The following is a 15,012-nucleotide window of genomic DNA, read 5'->3' on the forward strand; positions in this document are numbered from 1 at the left end:
ATACTAAAGAAGAGAACTACATCTCACTGTGGCTTTCTCACTTCCCGCCCTTCCCACGCAGGACTTAACTCTCTGAAAAAGTCTGCTCTGGTTTTTCCTTTGCAGAGGAATTGTCAGGCCGCGACTCTCTCTCCTGCGGCGGAAGGACAAGATGGGACTCTTGAGTACATTGGGAAGCTGAGAGTTCTAGCCTCTTGGCCCTTGTCCTTATTCTCATGTAATTCCTTGCTGGATTCTCATACAAATTCATGCGGTCCCTGCTTTTTTCTCCTGCACAATCCTGGCTCTTGCCCCAGCGATTACATTTAGCGGCTCAGATTTTCCAGGCTTTGGTATCTGTGTGCATCCGCGGGCTCTCGGAGCAAAGGAAGCGGCTGGGTTCTGGGGCGGCTGTTTGCTGTATAGGCCCCGGGTGTACACATCCCCACGCACCCCTCCCGCGGCTGTCATCGTCCTCCCCTCCCTCTCTGGCCCTCTGAACCTTGGGAACCCGGGCAGAATAAGCAGAGGGTGAGCAAACACACAGGGCTGCATTTAGGAGGGTTTCTTTACCGCCATCTGCCGCCTCCACAGAGGTCACTGGAATAAACTTATTTGTAAACAAAATGGTTAACTCATAGTAAGAACTTTAAAACAAATTCCGAAAGGGGGCTTCCCTGGTGGCGAAGTGGTTGAGAGTCTGCCTGCCGATGCAGCGGACACGGTTCGTGCCCCGGTCCGGGAAGATCCCACTATGCCGCGGAGCGGCTGGGCCCGTGAGCCATGGCCGCTGAGCTGCGCGTTCGGAGCCTGTGCTCTGCAACGGGAGAGGCCACAACAGTGAGAGGCCTGCGGTACACAGGGCAAAAAAAAAAAAAAAAATTCCTAAAGGGATGTGGGTACAACTTTTCTGACACTACGGGTTCTTGTGTCCCTTTCACTTCTCTGCCCTCCTCCCACGCAATGAAGACGCCCCATCGGAACCTGCACTTCCCATGGATTCCAGTAGGGGGCAGCGGTCATCAGGCCTGAGAGAGACTTTCTTTTTTCTTGTAACATTTTCTTTTGTGTGCGTGTATGAAGTATAACCTATCCACAGGAAAATGCGCAAAGCATACGTACCCAGAAGCAAGCAAGCACCTGTGTGGCCATCTTCCTCATGTGAGGAGATAGAATATTGCCAGCACCTCATATATAACCCCCTCCAATCCCCACCCCCTCACAATTCCTTCCTTCCCTTAGAACTATCCACACTATACTGACTTTTGCTCATAACTTCCTTGCTTTACATTAATGTTTACTACATCCAAATGCATCTCTAAACAATATGGTATAGTGTTGGATGTTTTTGATATTTTGATGATTTTGAACGTTATGTAAATAGAATCATACATTGTGTATTCTTTTGTCTTTCATATTTTTTGCTCCAGATTCTGTTTATTTATTTTCATTGCGGTATAATAACGATGGCAATGGTATTGATTGCCGTCACCACAACTCATTTAGCCATTGTACCGCTGATGGACATTTGGGTTGTTTTGAGTTTGTGGTAATTATGAACAATATTACTATGAATATCCTAGTCTGTGTATCCTGGCACGCAGGGACATGCATTTCTAGAGGGCATATACCTCAAGGTGGAACTGCAAAGTCCCAGGAGATGGATATCTCTGAATTTGGTAGATAATGCTGTACAGGTTTCCAAAGCAGTTGTCCCAGTTTAGAGGCTCCTCAGCAGAATCTGAGATCCGAATGTCCCGTATATTTGCCAATGCTTGGTCTTGTCAGATTTTTTAGTTTTTGAAGCTAGTGCCTTTTCATCAGGGTTGGGCCAAAAAGTGGCAAGGGCACCCTTCCTGATGGTGTCCACATGGTTCCTGTAGCCAGAAGCGGCTGCTGGTCCTTCCCCTTGGACACAGGTGGCAGAAGTGACATTGCGGGATGCTCATCTGTATTAAACACAGGCAGTAGGTGGTTCCTCAGAGAGAAGAGATAGTTTCTCTCCTGGCTGATTTTCTCTCCTCTTTTGGAATGCACCATCAGTGCTCACAATGGCAATTAGGCGCTCCGTGCCATCTGGAGGGCTGAGGCTGCTGTGGGAAGGACATCTGCTGGCAGCTGGAAAAGGAAGAAAGATGAGCCGGGACTAGGCACGACCCAGGGGCTGCTTCCTCCTGTGGACCTGCCACCTCAAGCCAGCTGCATACATAACAAAAGTGTTTCCTCACTCATTTTATTTACTCAAGAGGGACCACCCAATGGTCACCGTGGGAGTTCCTAAAGGAATGAGATGGTAATAATTCCCAGTTAACGGACCCAGGCCAATCAGTTCTGCTTTTCATCAGGTTTGATTACCTCCATTTCAGAATTGGTTGCTTTCACCGCTCTTGTCTGAGCCTCATGTATAAAACAGGGATAATGTAACCTGTCTCTCATATTGTTGGGAGGGCAGAAATTAGATAGGGATGAGACAGTGCTTTGAAAATGATCAAAGAATGCATTTATTTGCTTGCAGTATAGAGTTACAGATTCCTGGATGGGGGCCTTGCTATAGAGAATTTAAGGGGAAATTTTAATTTTAGGCAAAGTGTCCCTTTGTAAGACATGACCCTCCAAGGATAACAGTGAGAGGGATCTCCGTGTGGGGAGAAAGGGAAGGTTGGACCTTGCTTCATACTCTGTCCTCCCTCTTGGCTGGTTCTATCTAACTATTGTCGGGGGGGGGGGTGTGGTAAGAAGGGGGAGGGCTACATTTAACAAGTCTTTACTGGAGTTTGTGGATAATGAAAGACAAACAGGCAGAAATGGCGGAAAGTCCCGTGCCCTCACTACCAACTAGATGATCAGGTTCTGAGTCTTGGTTTCTTCATCTGCACTTTCACCTCCTGTTTTCTTCCTGTTTAGATTCTGTCTGTCCTCAGACTGGCACAGACCATCCTTAACCTTTAGTCCTACCGGAGAACCCTATGATGAGCCTCTCAAACACCTGGTTTGCTGGAGACCGTGCTGACTCAAATCTGTCCCAGCATAGTTATTACTAAGCATCTCATTTTGGATGATGAATTATATGTTTGTCCTAAGACCACCTGACAAGGTCTGGTTTCTTCTAGGAGAGTCTGCTTCTGCCTGTCTCCAGGAGAGATGCCATTTTGTATCCACAGGGGTGGCTGTCACTTATAGGAGGCTCTGTGGCTCTACTGCCTGCTTCCAGATCTCCGCTCTGGCCTTTATTAGCTGCATGATTGCAGGGCAAGTGACTTGGTTGGCCTTGGCCTCAGTCTTCTCAAGTGTAACATGGGATGATGACAATAGTGCCTGGTGTGTTGTACGTGGTCAAAACATTTTAGGCAATATGGTTATAACTTCAGGGCAGGGAGTAAAACCTGGCAGCCCTGCAGACAGACCCCAGCCGGCTAACACTTCTGTTTGGTTAGCACAGTGTTCTGAAAGTTTCGAAGCTGAAAGGCTTTAGGAAGGATGCCCTCCAGTAGGCCAGAGGTGTTATCACCCCCTAGGGACTTATTGATACCACTCCGATTCGCGCATTGATCGCGTGCTCCATTCCGGCGTTTGAGTGTGCGACCCCTCTTAAGACCTGGACACGCTTGGGCTGCCATTGCTCTGGACTAGGGGATGCGCCCCGGTGTTGCTGTATGTGTCCCCTCCCTCCCACCTCCCTCTTTCCAAGTTAGACTCCAGCCCAGGCTCAAGTCCTCACAAGAGGGAGATTCACCCTTGAAAAACCCTTCTTGGTGCTGGAGCTGTTTCTCCCCAACCCCATGTCCCTTAGGGAAGGGCCTCCATGCGCCTACAAATCGCTGGGAATCTTGTTAAAAATGCAGATTCTGGTTCAGGTGATCTGGGGTGGGGCCTGAGATTCTGCATTTCTAATGAGCTCCCAGGTGATCCTGATGCTGCCAGCTCAAGGATTTAGGGAACAGTGGAACTTCGGGGAAACGTGTCTCTACTTGAGGCTGAGAGTAAGGCCCCTTCCCAGAGCACACTGAAGACTTGCCCTGAGCAGCGAGTCATCGGTTCTCTCCTGCTGGTCCCCTCCCCCTGCTCTCCACCCCCCATATCCAGAAAGGCCACCAGGAAAACACCCATTTCTGTATGCAGAGGTGGAAATCTACCTGGGAGATACTGATTCCTTCTTAAGGGGAGGCCCAGTCTCAGAGAGTTCTGACTGCCTTGCCCTTCATTCATTATGCAGAGGTGAGCTTCTCCTGATCAAGTTTTAGAACCACCCTCCCACCCGCCCTTCATCTTATGAGTCAACTAGGAACTTGCTACTGTACACTCTCAAATAGAGTGGTTCTCAACGTGTGGTTCTGGGGCCAGCGTCAGCCTCTCTGCGAAGTTGTTTGACTTGCAATTGCTCAGGCCTCACCCAGACCCACTGAATCAGAAACTCTGAGAGCTGTGTCCAGCAACGGTGCTTAACAAGCCCTCCTGGTAACTGCCATGATGTTCTAAGATGCCACATTCCTTCGATGAGTTTCCGACAGCCTGTGGGGTCTGCCCAAGTTCCTGGGGCTTGTTGCTGAATGGATGGTCTCAGCTGGTAGTCGGGGAGTTGCTTCCAAGAAGGGGGTTTGAAGGATGGCAACTTCAGGTAAGGAAAAGCGGGAACAAATGATCCACCCCCTGGGGATAATTGTTTGACTTTATGCAAATGTTCTAAGTAATAAAACCAGCCAGTGAAGTACAGGAAATGTATGCTCCCCAGGCCCAGTGGTCTAAATACAGCCTTATCAGGGATTGGTCTGTTACACAAAGCCTAACGGCATGAAATATACCACACCTGCGAAATAAAACGCACATGGGGAGGTTATGGGAGTTTTCAAGAGCATTTTAGTTTGCATAATACAGTTTTTTTTTTTTTCCAGGCCAGAAATGGTATATTAAAAAGGCAGCAGGTATATAGCTTTTTTTTTTTTTTTTTTTTTTTGTGGTACGTGGGCCTCTCACTGTTGTGGCCTCTCCCGTTGCGGAGCACAGGCTCAGGACGCGAAGGCTCAGCGGCCATGGCTCACGGGCCCAGCCGCTCCGCGGCATGCGGGATCTTCCTGGACCGGGGCACGAACCCGTGTCCCCTGCATCGGCGGGCGGACTCTCAACCACGGCGCCACCAGGGAAGCCCTATAACTTGTTTTAAAATTGTTGTTACTTTACTCTGGCTCTGCAGAGTTTTATTTTCTTCCTCCCGCTGCTATTGCACAAACATATAGAATATTCTATCCAGAAGGGACCATAGAGACCAGCGAGTCCGCTCTCTGCAGTTCACAGGTGAGGAACTGGTGTCCAGAGATGTGAGGCGACTTGCCCTGAGCGAGCACCTGGGGCAGGTACCCAGTACTCCTGAACCTTAGATCCCGGGATTCACACTGATTTCTTTTAGGAGCTCTAGGCCAGGTAAGGGACCTGGGAAAGTGGCCTCGTGCATTCTCTTGCTTGTGGACAAGCATCGGAGGAGTCGGGGTGGGGTGGGGGGTGCAATGACATCATTTACATGTGTGCACGTAACCTGAATATCTAGCTACTGGCAAGGTCACTTCTGAGGCTTTAGATCAGTCAGAAGCATCTTCTATTCTCACTGAGGCTTAGAACCCAATCTCCTGGAAGCGAAAACCATCACTACTGCAGGCCAAGTCTCAGTCACGTGTTTGGGGTTGTGGAGAACATCCCTTTTCCCAGGGCTGGTTTCGTGGGATTACGACCTGTGCCATAGCCCCACGCTCTCTGCTTACGAGGACTCAGCACTTGCTTTAAATGCTCTGTGGTCACGGTCTTGAAAATATTAATACTTTTTAAAAAAGGAGACTTGCATCTATTAAAAGGGTATTATTGTCACCATACAGTGATGAGGTGACAAAGGCTTGGAGAGAGTGAACTGGGTCAAGGTTACAGAGCTAGGAACTGGGGTTAGAACCCAGGTCTGCTTGACCCCTGAGCACAGAGCCTTCGCTACGATGTAGCACGATGTTGTCTGTTTGGTGTTTAACACTCTTTGATGTTTCCCTGTTTCTCTTAAGCGACTGTAGGGAAGAGACTGTGTCCTTTATTTATTGCAATGACCACGTCCTTTGTCCAGTTTCACCCAGCACCATGCCCAGCACAGACAGGGCGTCAATAACTATTTATGTAATAAAGGACATTTGGCTAAATTGAACTTGTGTGTAGCCATATCAGAACTTCCTGTAAACCAAAGAGGCTTCCAGATTTGTGTGTAAATTTCTCCTGTGAGTGAAGCAGCTCAGCATGGCTGGCAGGGGCTTAGAGATATCTTATATTTGACTTCATGAATTATTTATGGAATTAACACCGGAATCATCATTAATTTGTGGAAGGAGAGAAGTTGCTACGTGGCTGGGTGCCCATGTTTTTCTGGCAGGGATAAATTACCTTCACGATGGCTGCTGGATGAAGATCCGGGATGCCGGTTTCCAGGGGAGACAAAGCACTTCAGTACCCTCCTCCTTTCTCTTTCCGACAACTGAAAAATTCAGGAAGCACCTGGTAGCCACAGACTCCTGAGAGTAAGCCAACTCAGCTTCCCTCAACATTGAGTTTACATACATTTATTAAACACCTACTGTGTGTGCAAGGCATATGCTAAGGATGGGGATGCAAACCAAGAAGGCATGTAAGCAGACAATTACGTTATCAGGTGATCAGTGGCGAGAAACACATGTCCTCTGTGTCATGGGTGGGGCAGGGGCATGGGGGAAATTCCTGGCGGGGGTGTGGCTCACCCCTAAAACGAGTCTTACAGGGCAAAAAGAAATCAGTGGAGCTAGAGACAGGGGTAGGAAAAATGTAGGGGCCAGGCTTTCCAATTGGGAGTAACCCTGTCAGAGAAAGACCTGTAAATAGTAGGGATGGCAGGTGCAGCAAAAGGGATCTTGAGAGGTGACCTGAGGAGGTTGGCAAATGGATGCTGGTCCGGCCAATGGGCCTGGGTTTTGTCCAGAGGCTGAGGGTGTTGGTGGGGGATGGCGGCAGCGCTATCAACGGCTCTCAACGGCCAGCTGTGGTTCCTGTGCCATCATTCCACTGGAACCGCTCTCTGCAGGGAGTCGGGTCTTTCCCACTCCAGGTGCGCAGTGGCTTTTTTGAGCTTCCAGGTCCCCGAGGTGTCAGGGTGAGGGAGAGGTATGCTTGCCCACAGAGGGAGAGCGGAGGAACTGTAGTTGAGTGGAGCCACAATCCTACCCCGTCCGTCAGCAAGTTTGCTTTCTGAGACCTACTGTATAATAGCAATCTCTTTCCCATTTTCTTCAAAACATCACGAGGAAATATAACTGCAGCTGGGCTCAGTAGCCCTTGCTTTTGAGCAATAAACTACAAATAATCACAGTTTACTTTGATGCCCTCAGAATTCCCCTACTAGTCGCCGTGGTTTCTTGCCATTTAACTAGGAGGGACATTGCCTGTGCACACACGCTCTGCCTTTGGAATGAGCCCTTGCCTCTCCGAGCTTGCCTTATCCTGTTATTTATTCTGCAGTTCTTCTTTGGGACGGAGCAGTGCTCTGGGCTCCGGGGCTGCTGCCACCACTCTTAGGGGTCCAACCTTGCTGTCTCAGCCTTTACGGGGAGAAAAGATTGCTCCCGACTCCATTTATTTCAGGTAGAAAAGAATCAGAGAGCCCTGCAGGGTGAAGGCGAAGTCGAGGCACTCCAGATAAGTGTTTTTTTTCCCCTCTGTATTACTTATTTATTAAAGCCAGTGAGGTATAACTAAGAGAAGGGAAGGGAACCAAGGAAATAGAGAATACAATGGCCCCTCAGATTTTAATGGGAGAGATGGCTGGAAGTGATTCCTAAATTATTAAACAAATCGATTTGATTCTTGCAGCCAGCCTGCGAGGTGTATTTGTCAGTTTCGTTATCACTGTCTTCAAGGGTAGGAAGAGTCACTCATGGAGAAAGTTTATTTTCTTTCCCCTCCATTTTATTTTGGAGGCTGCAATTCATGGCCCCTAATTAAACACCAATTTCTTTATGTAACAGGAGCAGCAATTTTTCCATTTTTATTTTGGCTTCCATTCTGATCCTATTTGTCTTACATGTCCTTGGACTTGGAACAAGACCAGGTCAGCTGTAGGGCACACACACTTTGGAGAGCCTTGATCCCATTTCAATTATAGGGCTGTTTGGTCACAGATGAGTTCTATGGTAAATTGTCCACACACAAGAGTCCTGTCCTTTAGTTGTTTGCCTGACAGAATTCACTGAGTGTTAGAATAATAGGTTGCGCCATCCCATATGCCAAGAATAACACCTTAATGCACTTTAGAGAAATAATAGATTTCATTCTGGGGTCTTGGTGGTGACTGAGGTACTGTTTGCTCCTTTCTCTCATATTTTCCTCTCTCCCCCCTAAACACTTCGACTGCCTCCAGCCCAATGGTAAAAAGTGCTTGAACATCTACATTCTTCTTCTTAATTATCCTCCCAAGGAAAACAGGCCAAGCACCAGGGTGCAAAAAATTTAATCATAAATAACCGGCCGAGAGGAAGTAAAACAAATGACACCCGAATAAGCTAAGCTATTAGCTGAAAGCTTTACATCTCCGCCCTCCTCAGGTCTGAAAAATCTAAGGTAAGATGGTTAAGTATTTATTTTCCAAAGAATGTCATTACGAGCTGCAGGAATTAAAAATGGATGAAGGAAACATTTCCTTCCCCATGATTTCTGGTGGTACTTCAGGCACTGACACCTGAAACATTTTGGGGAGCATAGTTCCCACTCCATCCCTGAAGACAAGTGGTATTAAAGGACATCTGTGTCTTTGGGGGCATCACTGCTGCCTGGATCTGGGGAGGACGGCAGGGATGGGAGAGAGGAAGTGAGCAAAGTAATGGGTGGCGATTGAATGTTTCCCAAGATAAACGAGTGCACCTCCCTGGATCCGCTGCATAATTGTTTCTTTCAAATTGAAAGAAAGGTACAAATTCTGTGTGTAGGTATATAAAGGGCTGTACCAGATTATATAAATTCAGAGGAAAATCTAGGGCACATGCTGAGTTCTTAAAACGATTTACAGAGGTTGGAGTGTGTGAGAATGCGCTGAGGATGCCGATATGAGGTGGGATAAGGCGTCTGTGATAACAGCATTTATCAGATGACCTCATTTATGCAAAACTATTATCTATATATGTATTGAAGTTTAACTGTTTCACCCTACTTTGCTCATCTTTTCTTCAGAATTGCTTCCTCTGAAAAATCTCCCAGTACCAGGTACTAAGTATGTTCAGTTTTATGTGGGATCTTTTCCTGCAACATTTAGGGTCACTGCTCTGCAGCTGCCTTATGTATGGCATGAGCCAAGAAAAAGCAGAGTTGCTTTGCCTCAGGGAAAAGCTGTTATTAACTGTTCTTCTTCTCCACCCTCCCCTCTGTCCTGATCAAGGGGACAGGGCTGGGAAAGAGGGCTTTCTCAGAAAGCCTGACTCCTTTTAAATGGACATGGTGCCCTTGGGACAAGCGGTGCCCTTGGGGACCTCAGAAGGCCTGACCTGGGCTTGTCTGGCCTCTGGAGCCTGTGTGGGCTCCTCCCATCAACCCCCACTCCCACCCCGCCACTCAGGGAGGGGAGAGACTTTGTGGAAAACAGAGCTGGGATCTGAAGATGCCAATAAGAGGGCAGCAGTTTTCAGCTCAACATGAGGAAGAACTTTCTGCCCATCTGAGCTGACAACGGGCTGGGCCACTTTGCGGGAAGAGTGGGAACCTCATTACTGGCAGGGTCAGGTCCTGGCAAAACCTTGGTTAAGATTCCTGCACCAAGTGGCCCTGGATTATAAGACCTTCAGAGCTGCACTCTAGTACAGTAGCCTAGCCACGTGTGGCCTCCGAGCACTAGAAAGGCGTCTGGGGCAACTGAAGAACTGAATTTTAAATTTTAATTAAGGGTATATATCTGAAGGAGACAAAACAGGTATCTTAAAGAGGTATCTGCACTCCCATGTTCATTGCAGCATTATTCACCATAGCCAAAATATGGAAGCAACCTAAGTGCCCACCAATAGATGAATGGATAAAGACATGGTATATATATCCACACAACAGAATATTATTCAGCCATAAATAAGGAAATGTTGCTGTTTGCGACAACATGGATAAACCTGGAGGACATTATACTTAGTGAAATAAGCCAGACAGAGAAAGACAAATACTGTATGGTATCACTTATATGTGGAATCTTTAAAAAAGTTAAATTTATAGGAACAGAGTAGAATGGTGGTTGCCGGGGGTGGGGGTGGGGGAAATGGGAGATTTTGGTCAAAGGGTACAAACTTTCAATTATAAGATGACTAAGTTCCAAAAATCTAATGTACATCATGGTGATATTGTTAATAATATTGTATCACATACTTGAAATTGACTGAGAGTACATCTTAAGCATTCTCACCAACAAAAGAGTAAATATGTGAGGTAATGGGTGTTAATTAGCTTGATTGTGGTAACCATTTCACAATGCGTGTGTATATCAAGTCATCAATTTGTACAATTTAAATATGCACAATTTTATTTGCCAATTATACCTCAATAAAGCTAGAGGAAAACAATTAAATTAAAAACTCCATTGTTTTAGCTCATACAACTCAATAACAAAAAACCCCAAACAACTCAATCAAAAAATGAGCAGAAGACCTAAACAGACATTTCTCCAAAGAAGACATACAGATGGCCAATAGGTACATGATGTTCAACATTGCTAATTATCAAAGAAATGCAAATGAAAACTACAATGAGGTATCACATCACACCGGGCAGAATGGCCATCATTAAAAATTCCACAAACAATAAATGCTGGAGAGGGTGTGGAGAAAAAGGAACCCTCCTACACTGTTGATGGGAGTGTAAATTGGTGCAGCCACTATGGAGAACAGTATGGAGTTTCCTTAAAAAACTAAAAATAGAGTTGCCATATGATCCAGAAATCCCACTCCTGGACGTACATCTGGAGAAAACTGTAATTTGAAAATATACATGTACCCCTGTGTTCATAGCAGCACTATTTACAATAGCCAAGACATGGAAGCAACCTAAATGCCCATAGACAGATGAATGGATAAAGAAGATGTGGCACATATATACAATGGAATACTACTCAGCTATAAAAAAGAATGAAATAATGCCATTTGCAGCAACATGGATGGACCTAGAGATTATCATACTAAGTAAGTCAGACAGAGAAGGACAAATATCATGTGATATCACTTATATGTGGAATCTAAAATATGATACAAATGGACTTATTTACAAAACAGAAACAGACTCATAGACATGGAAATTAAACTTACGGCTACCAAAGGGGAAAGGGGGAGGGATAAATTAGGAGTTTGGGTTTAGGAGACACAAACTACTATTGATATATATATAAAATAGATAAACAACAAGGTCCTGCTGTATAGCACAGGGAATTATATTCAATACCTTGTAATAACCTCTAATGAAAAATAATCTGAAAAATATGCATGTATAACTGAATCACTTTGCTGTAACCAGAATCTAACACAACATTGTAAATCGACTATACTTCAATTAAAAAAAAACCCAAAAACTAAAAATCAAAAATTACTTCATTGTTTTCATAAGACTACATTTAACTTTAACCACTGAAAATTTAGAAGCCAAATGGAGATGACTGCAAGAGTGAAATACTCATCAGTTTGAAAACTTAATATAAAGAAGAGGGTAAAATACTTCATTAATAATTTTATATTAATTAAACATTAAATAACATTTTGCAAATGTTGGGTTAAATTGTTAAAATTAATTTCATGTTTAAAAAAATGGGGCTACTAGAAAATGTGAGATGACATACGGGCTTGAATTGTATTTGTGTTGCGTAGTTCTGCTCTAAGTCTCTGCCAACGCTGGGAGCTTATGATTCTACACCGTTGTTCTTGTTTCTGATGTGGATTCTTACATCTCTTTAGATAGAAAGACGCTCCATAAACACTTGTGGCTTCCACGATGGCCACTCAAGACAATTTTTATTGGTGACGCTGGTGGGAATCATGGGACAAGTGTACGGACTTCAGAGAAATGACTGGAACGATGATGTCAGGAGCTCTGAGAACTTCTGGTGCAATTTATTATCCAGGAGCTGAGCTTGGATGTGTAAACGCTGGTGTTTAAAATAATAAGATAAGGTTTCTTTTAAAAATCAGAATACGTAAACTGATTTTTGTTCACTGCCTTTCTCACGCAGTTAAAGTTGAATAAGACCCTTTCATCGTTCTGTATCATTAAAACACATCCCAAGAAAGGCCTAGAAACAAAGTGGTAGACTCTAAATTAAGCAATAAGATATGCACTTTTAGTTTCCCTAATTACCTACCATTGAAAGTAGGTTGGAACTAACATAAACATACTGCCTTGAAATGAGAATTAATATGTGCTAGAGCTTTGGGGAAAGCCCCATTAAACAGTTGAATTTTGGAATATTTTGTTTTGTCAAAACACCCAAAGGCATTCTTCCCTTTGAACTGAATCTTCATTTAGAGCATTTTTTTTTTAAAATTACTTGTTCCATGTGTTTTACAAAGTGCCTTTATCAAGCTATTATGACATTTTTTCCCTTATGTATTGAATCCTGTCATAGCCCATGAAGGCAATAACCACCTTCTCTGTCGCTCGTTGAGAGACCAAGTGTAAATGATGTCATGATTCCATGGGGGAAAGGCTGTATTAATTACAGAACATAATGCTGGGAGTTCTGGAGAAGACACCGCTCTGTCATTCTACTAGGGGCAGGTGAGGGGAGATGGAAGATGGCAAAGGGCAGAGTAGAGGGTGGGAGAGAGTTGTGGTGGGGTGGGTGGCACCTCAGCCTTTCAGACTAGCTCTGCTGGCCCTATGGATTGTGGATCATGTATTTTTCAAATCAGAGGTGAATTCTAATCTTGTTGTCCAAGAGATACACTCTCCATCTAGAGTAGGCTATAGTAAAGACTGGTCTCGTTATCAACAGAGGCTGCTAGAATCAGATCAGGTCTCTCCTAGGGGCTGAGTATGAACGGATTGGAACAGAAAAGAATCTCGAAGAGTCTTGAGCACGTCCACATTTCTGTCTCCAACTGGGAGAAGAGGAGAAGGAGAAATGCAGTCTGAGCACAATCTCAGAGCCTATTATCAGGGCAAGAGCTAGGGAAGGTGTTGATGTTAGGGCTGAAGGGAGACAGTTCAACTATTACCTTTTACAATGAAGGTTTAAAAAGACAATTTAAGCATCTCCCTTTAAAATGGAGGTGCTAAACTGTTTAGCCTAGGCTGTTAACAGAACTACAAATGACATCTCTTTTTAAAGAGAGGAAAGAAAAACACCATTGCAGAATACCTGGCCACAGAAATAACAGGTAGCTCAAATAGTGACCTCATAGTTCTGTGGCTTAACTCCCAAAGGAGAGTTTAAGACTCTTTTCCCTGAGTAGCCCTGAGGGCTCTATGACACAGTATTTATTTATTTTTCTTTATTGTTTTTGGCTGCGTCGGGTCTTAGTTGTGGCAGGCGGGATCTTCGTTGAGGCATGCGGGATCTTTCGTTGAGGCACATGGACTCTTCGTTGTGGCGCATGGGCTTCTCTCTAGTTGTGGCGTGCGGGTTTATCTCTCTGTAGTTGTGGTGCACGGGCTCCAGGGTGCGTGGGCACAGTAGTTTGCAGCAGGTGGGCTCTCTCGTTGAGGCGTGTGAGCTCAGCAGCAGTGGCACGCGGGCTTAGTTGCCTTGCAGCATGTGGGATCTTAGTTTTCCCGACCAGGGATCGAACCCACGTCCCCTGCATTGGAAGGTGGGTTCTTTACCACTGGACCACCAGGGAAGTCCCTCTATGACACAATAGATCCGAAGGATCCAAGGTCCTTGTGGAGTTCCTGGAATCCATCCTCCTGCTTCGAGCTAGGATTACTACTAACCAACTGTTACGCCATCTAACCTCAAAAATTGCAAGAGAGAGATTTCCTATTTTAGGTCTATGATGATTTAAGGGAAGTAACCACTGTGCGCCAAGGGTTTTACATGTTCTGCCTTTGATGCTCACAGTAACATGTAAGGTAGGTATTATTTTGTCCATCCTGGAAATGAAGACACTGGGGCTTGGAGAGATGAAATAACATGTCCAGAGTTAACCAGCCACTGAGGAAAAGAGTTGGGATTTATTGCCGGGTCTGTCTGCCTCCAAAACCATGTGTTTTCCCTCTACTTTATGTTGCTCTTTTTTTTTTTTTTTTTTTCCGGTACGCGGGCCTCTCACTGTTGTGGCCTCTCCCGTTGCGGAGCACAGGCTCCGGACGCGCAGGCTCAGCGGCCATGGCTCACGGGCCCAGCCGCTCCGCGGCATGTGGGATCCTCCCCGACCGGGGCATGAACCCGTGTCCCCTGCATCGGCAGGCGGACTCTCAACCACTGCACCACCAGGGAAGCCCTATGTTGCTCTTATTCAGTTCTTTTCAATATCTAATCGGTATCTTTCCGGCTATAATTTAAACTCATTATCTCAGTGCTTGGTGGACATAGAGCAATTATTCTCAAAGTTCCATTCAAAGCCTTTCATATATTTGAAGATGGCTACCTCCACCTTCTCTTGCCTTTGTCTTATCTGTTGCACAAATCGTTAAGGATGAGTGGGGTTCGTGTCCTTGAAATATTTTCGTTTCTTTTAATTGGCATTTAATGTGTATCTATGCAGATGAGTCTTGCTTATAGGAACTATATGAATCTTCCATTTCATCCCTTTATTCGTTCAAAGGGTTTCACAGGGTACAGACTGTATGCCATGCACTGGGCTGGATGTTGAACATTCAAAGAATAAGATCTATGCCTGAGGATCAAAGGGAGCGCCCGCTTCTGTCTGAGCAGGATGGAGAGCTCTTCACAGGGCTGGTGGCAGTAAAACTGGGCATTGAGGGATGAACAAGAACATCGCTAGCAGATGGGGGGCTCTTGGGAGGCAGGACAGGCAAAGGAAATCTTATGGGCAGAGTCCTGGGAGCTGGTCACACCACAGTGTGGGGGAA

This window comes from Globicephala melas, chromosome 18, assembly GCF_963455315.2.
Source record: "Globicephala melas chromosome 18, mGloMel1.2, whole genome shotgun sequence".
NCBI lineage: Eukaryota > Metazoa > Chordata > Mammalia > Artiodactyla > Delphinidae > Globicephala > Globicephala melas.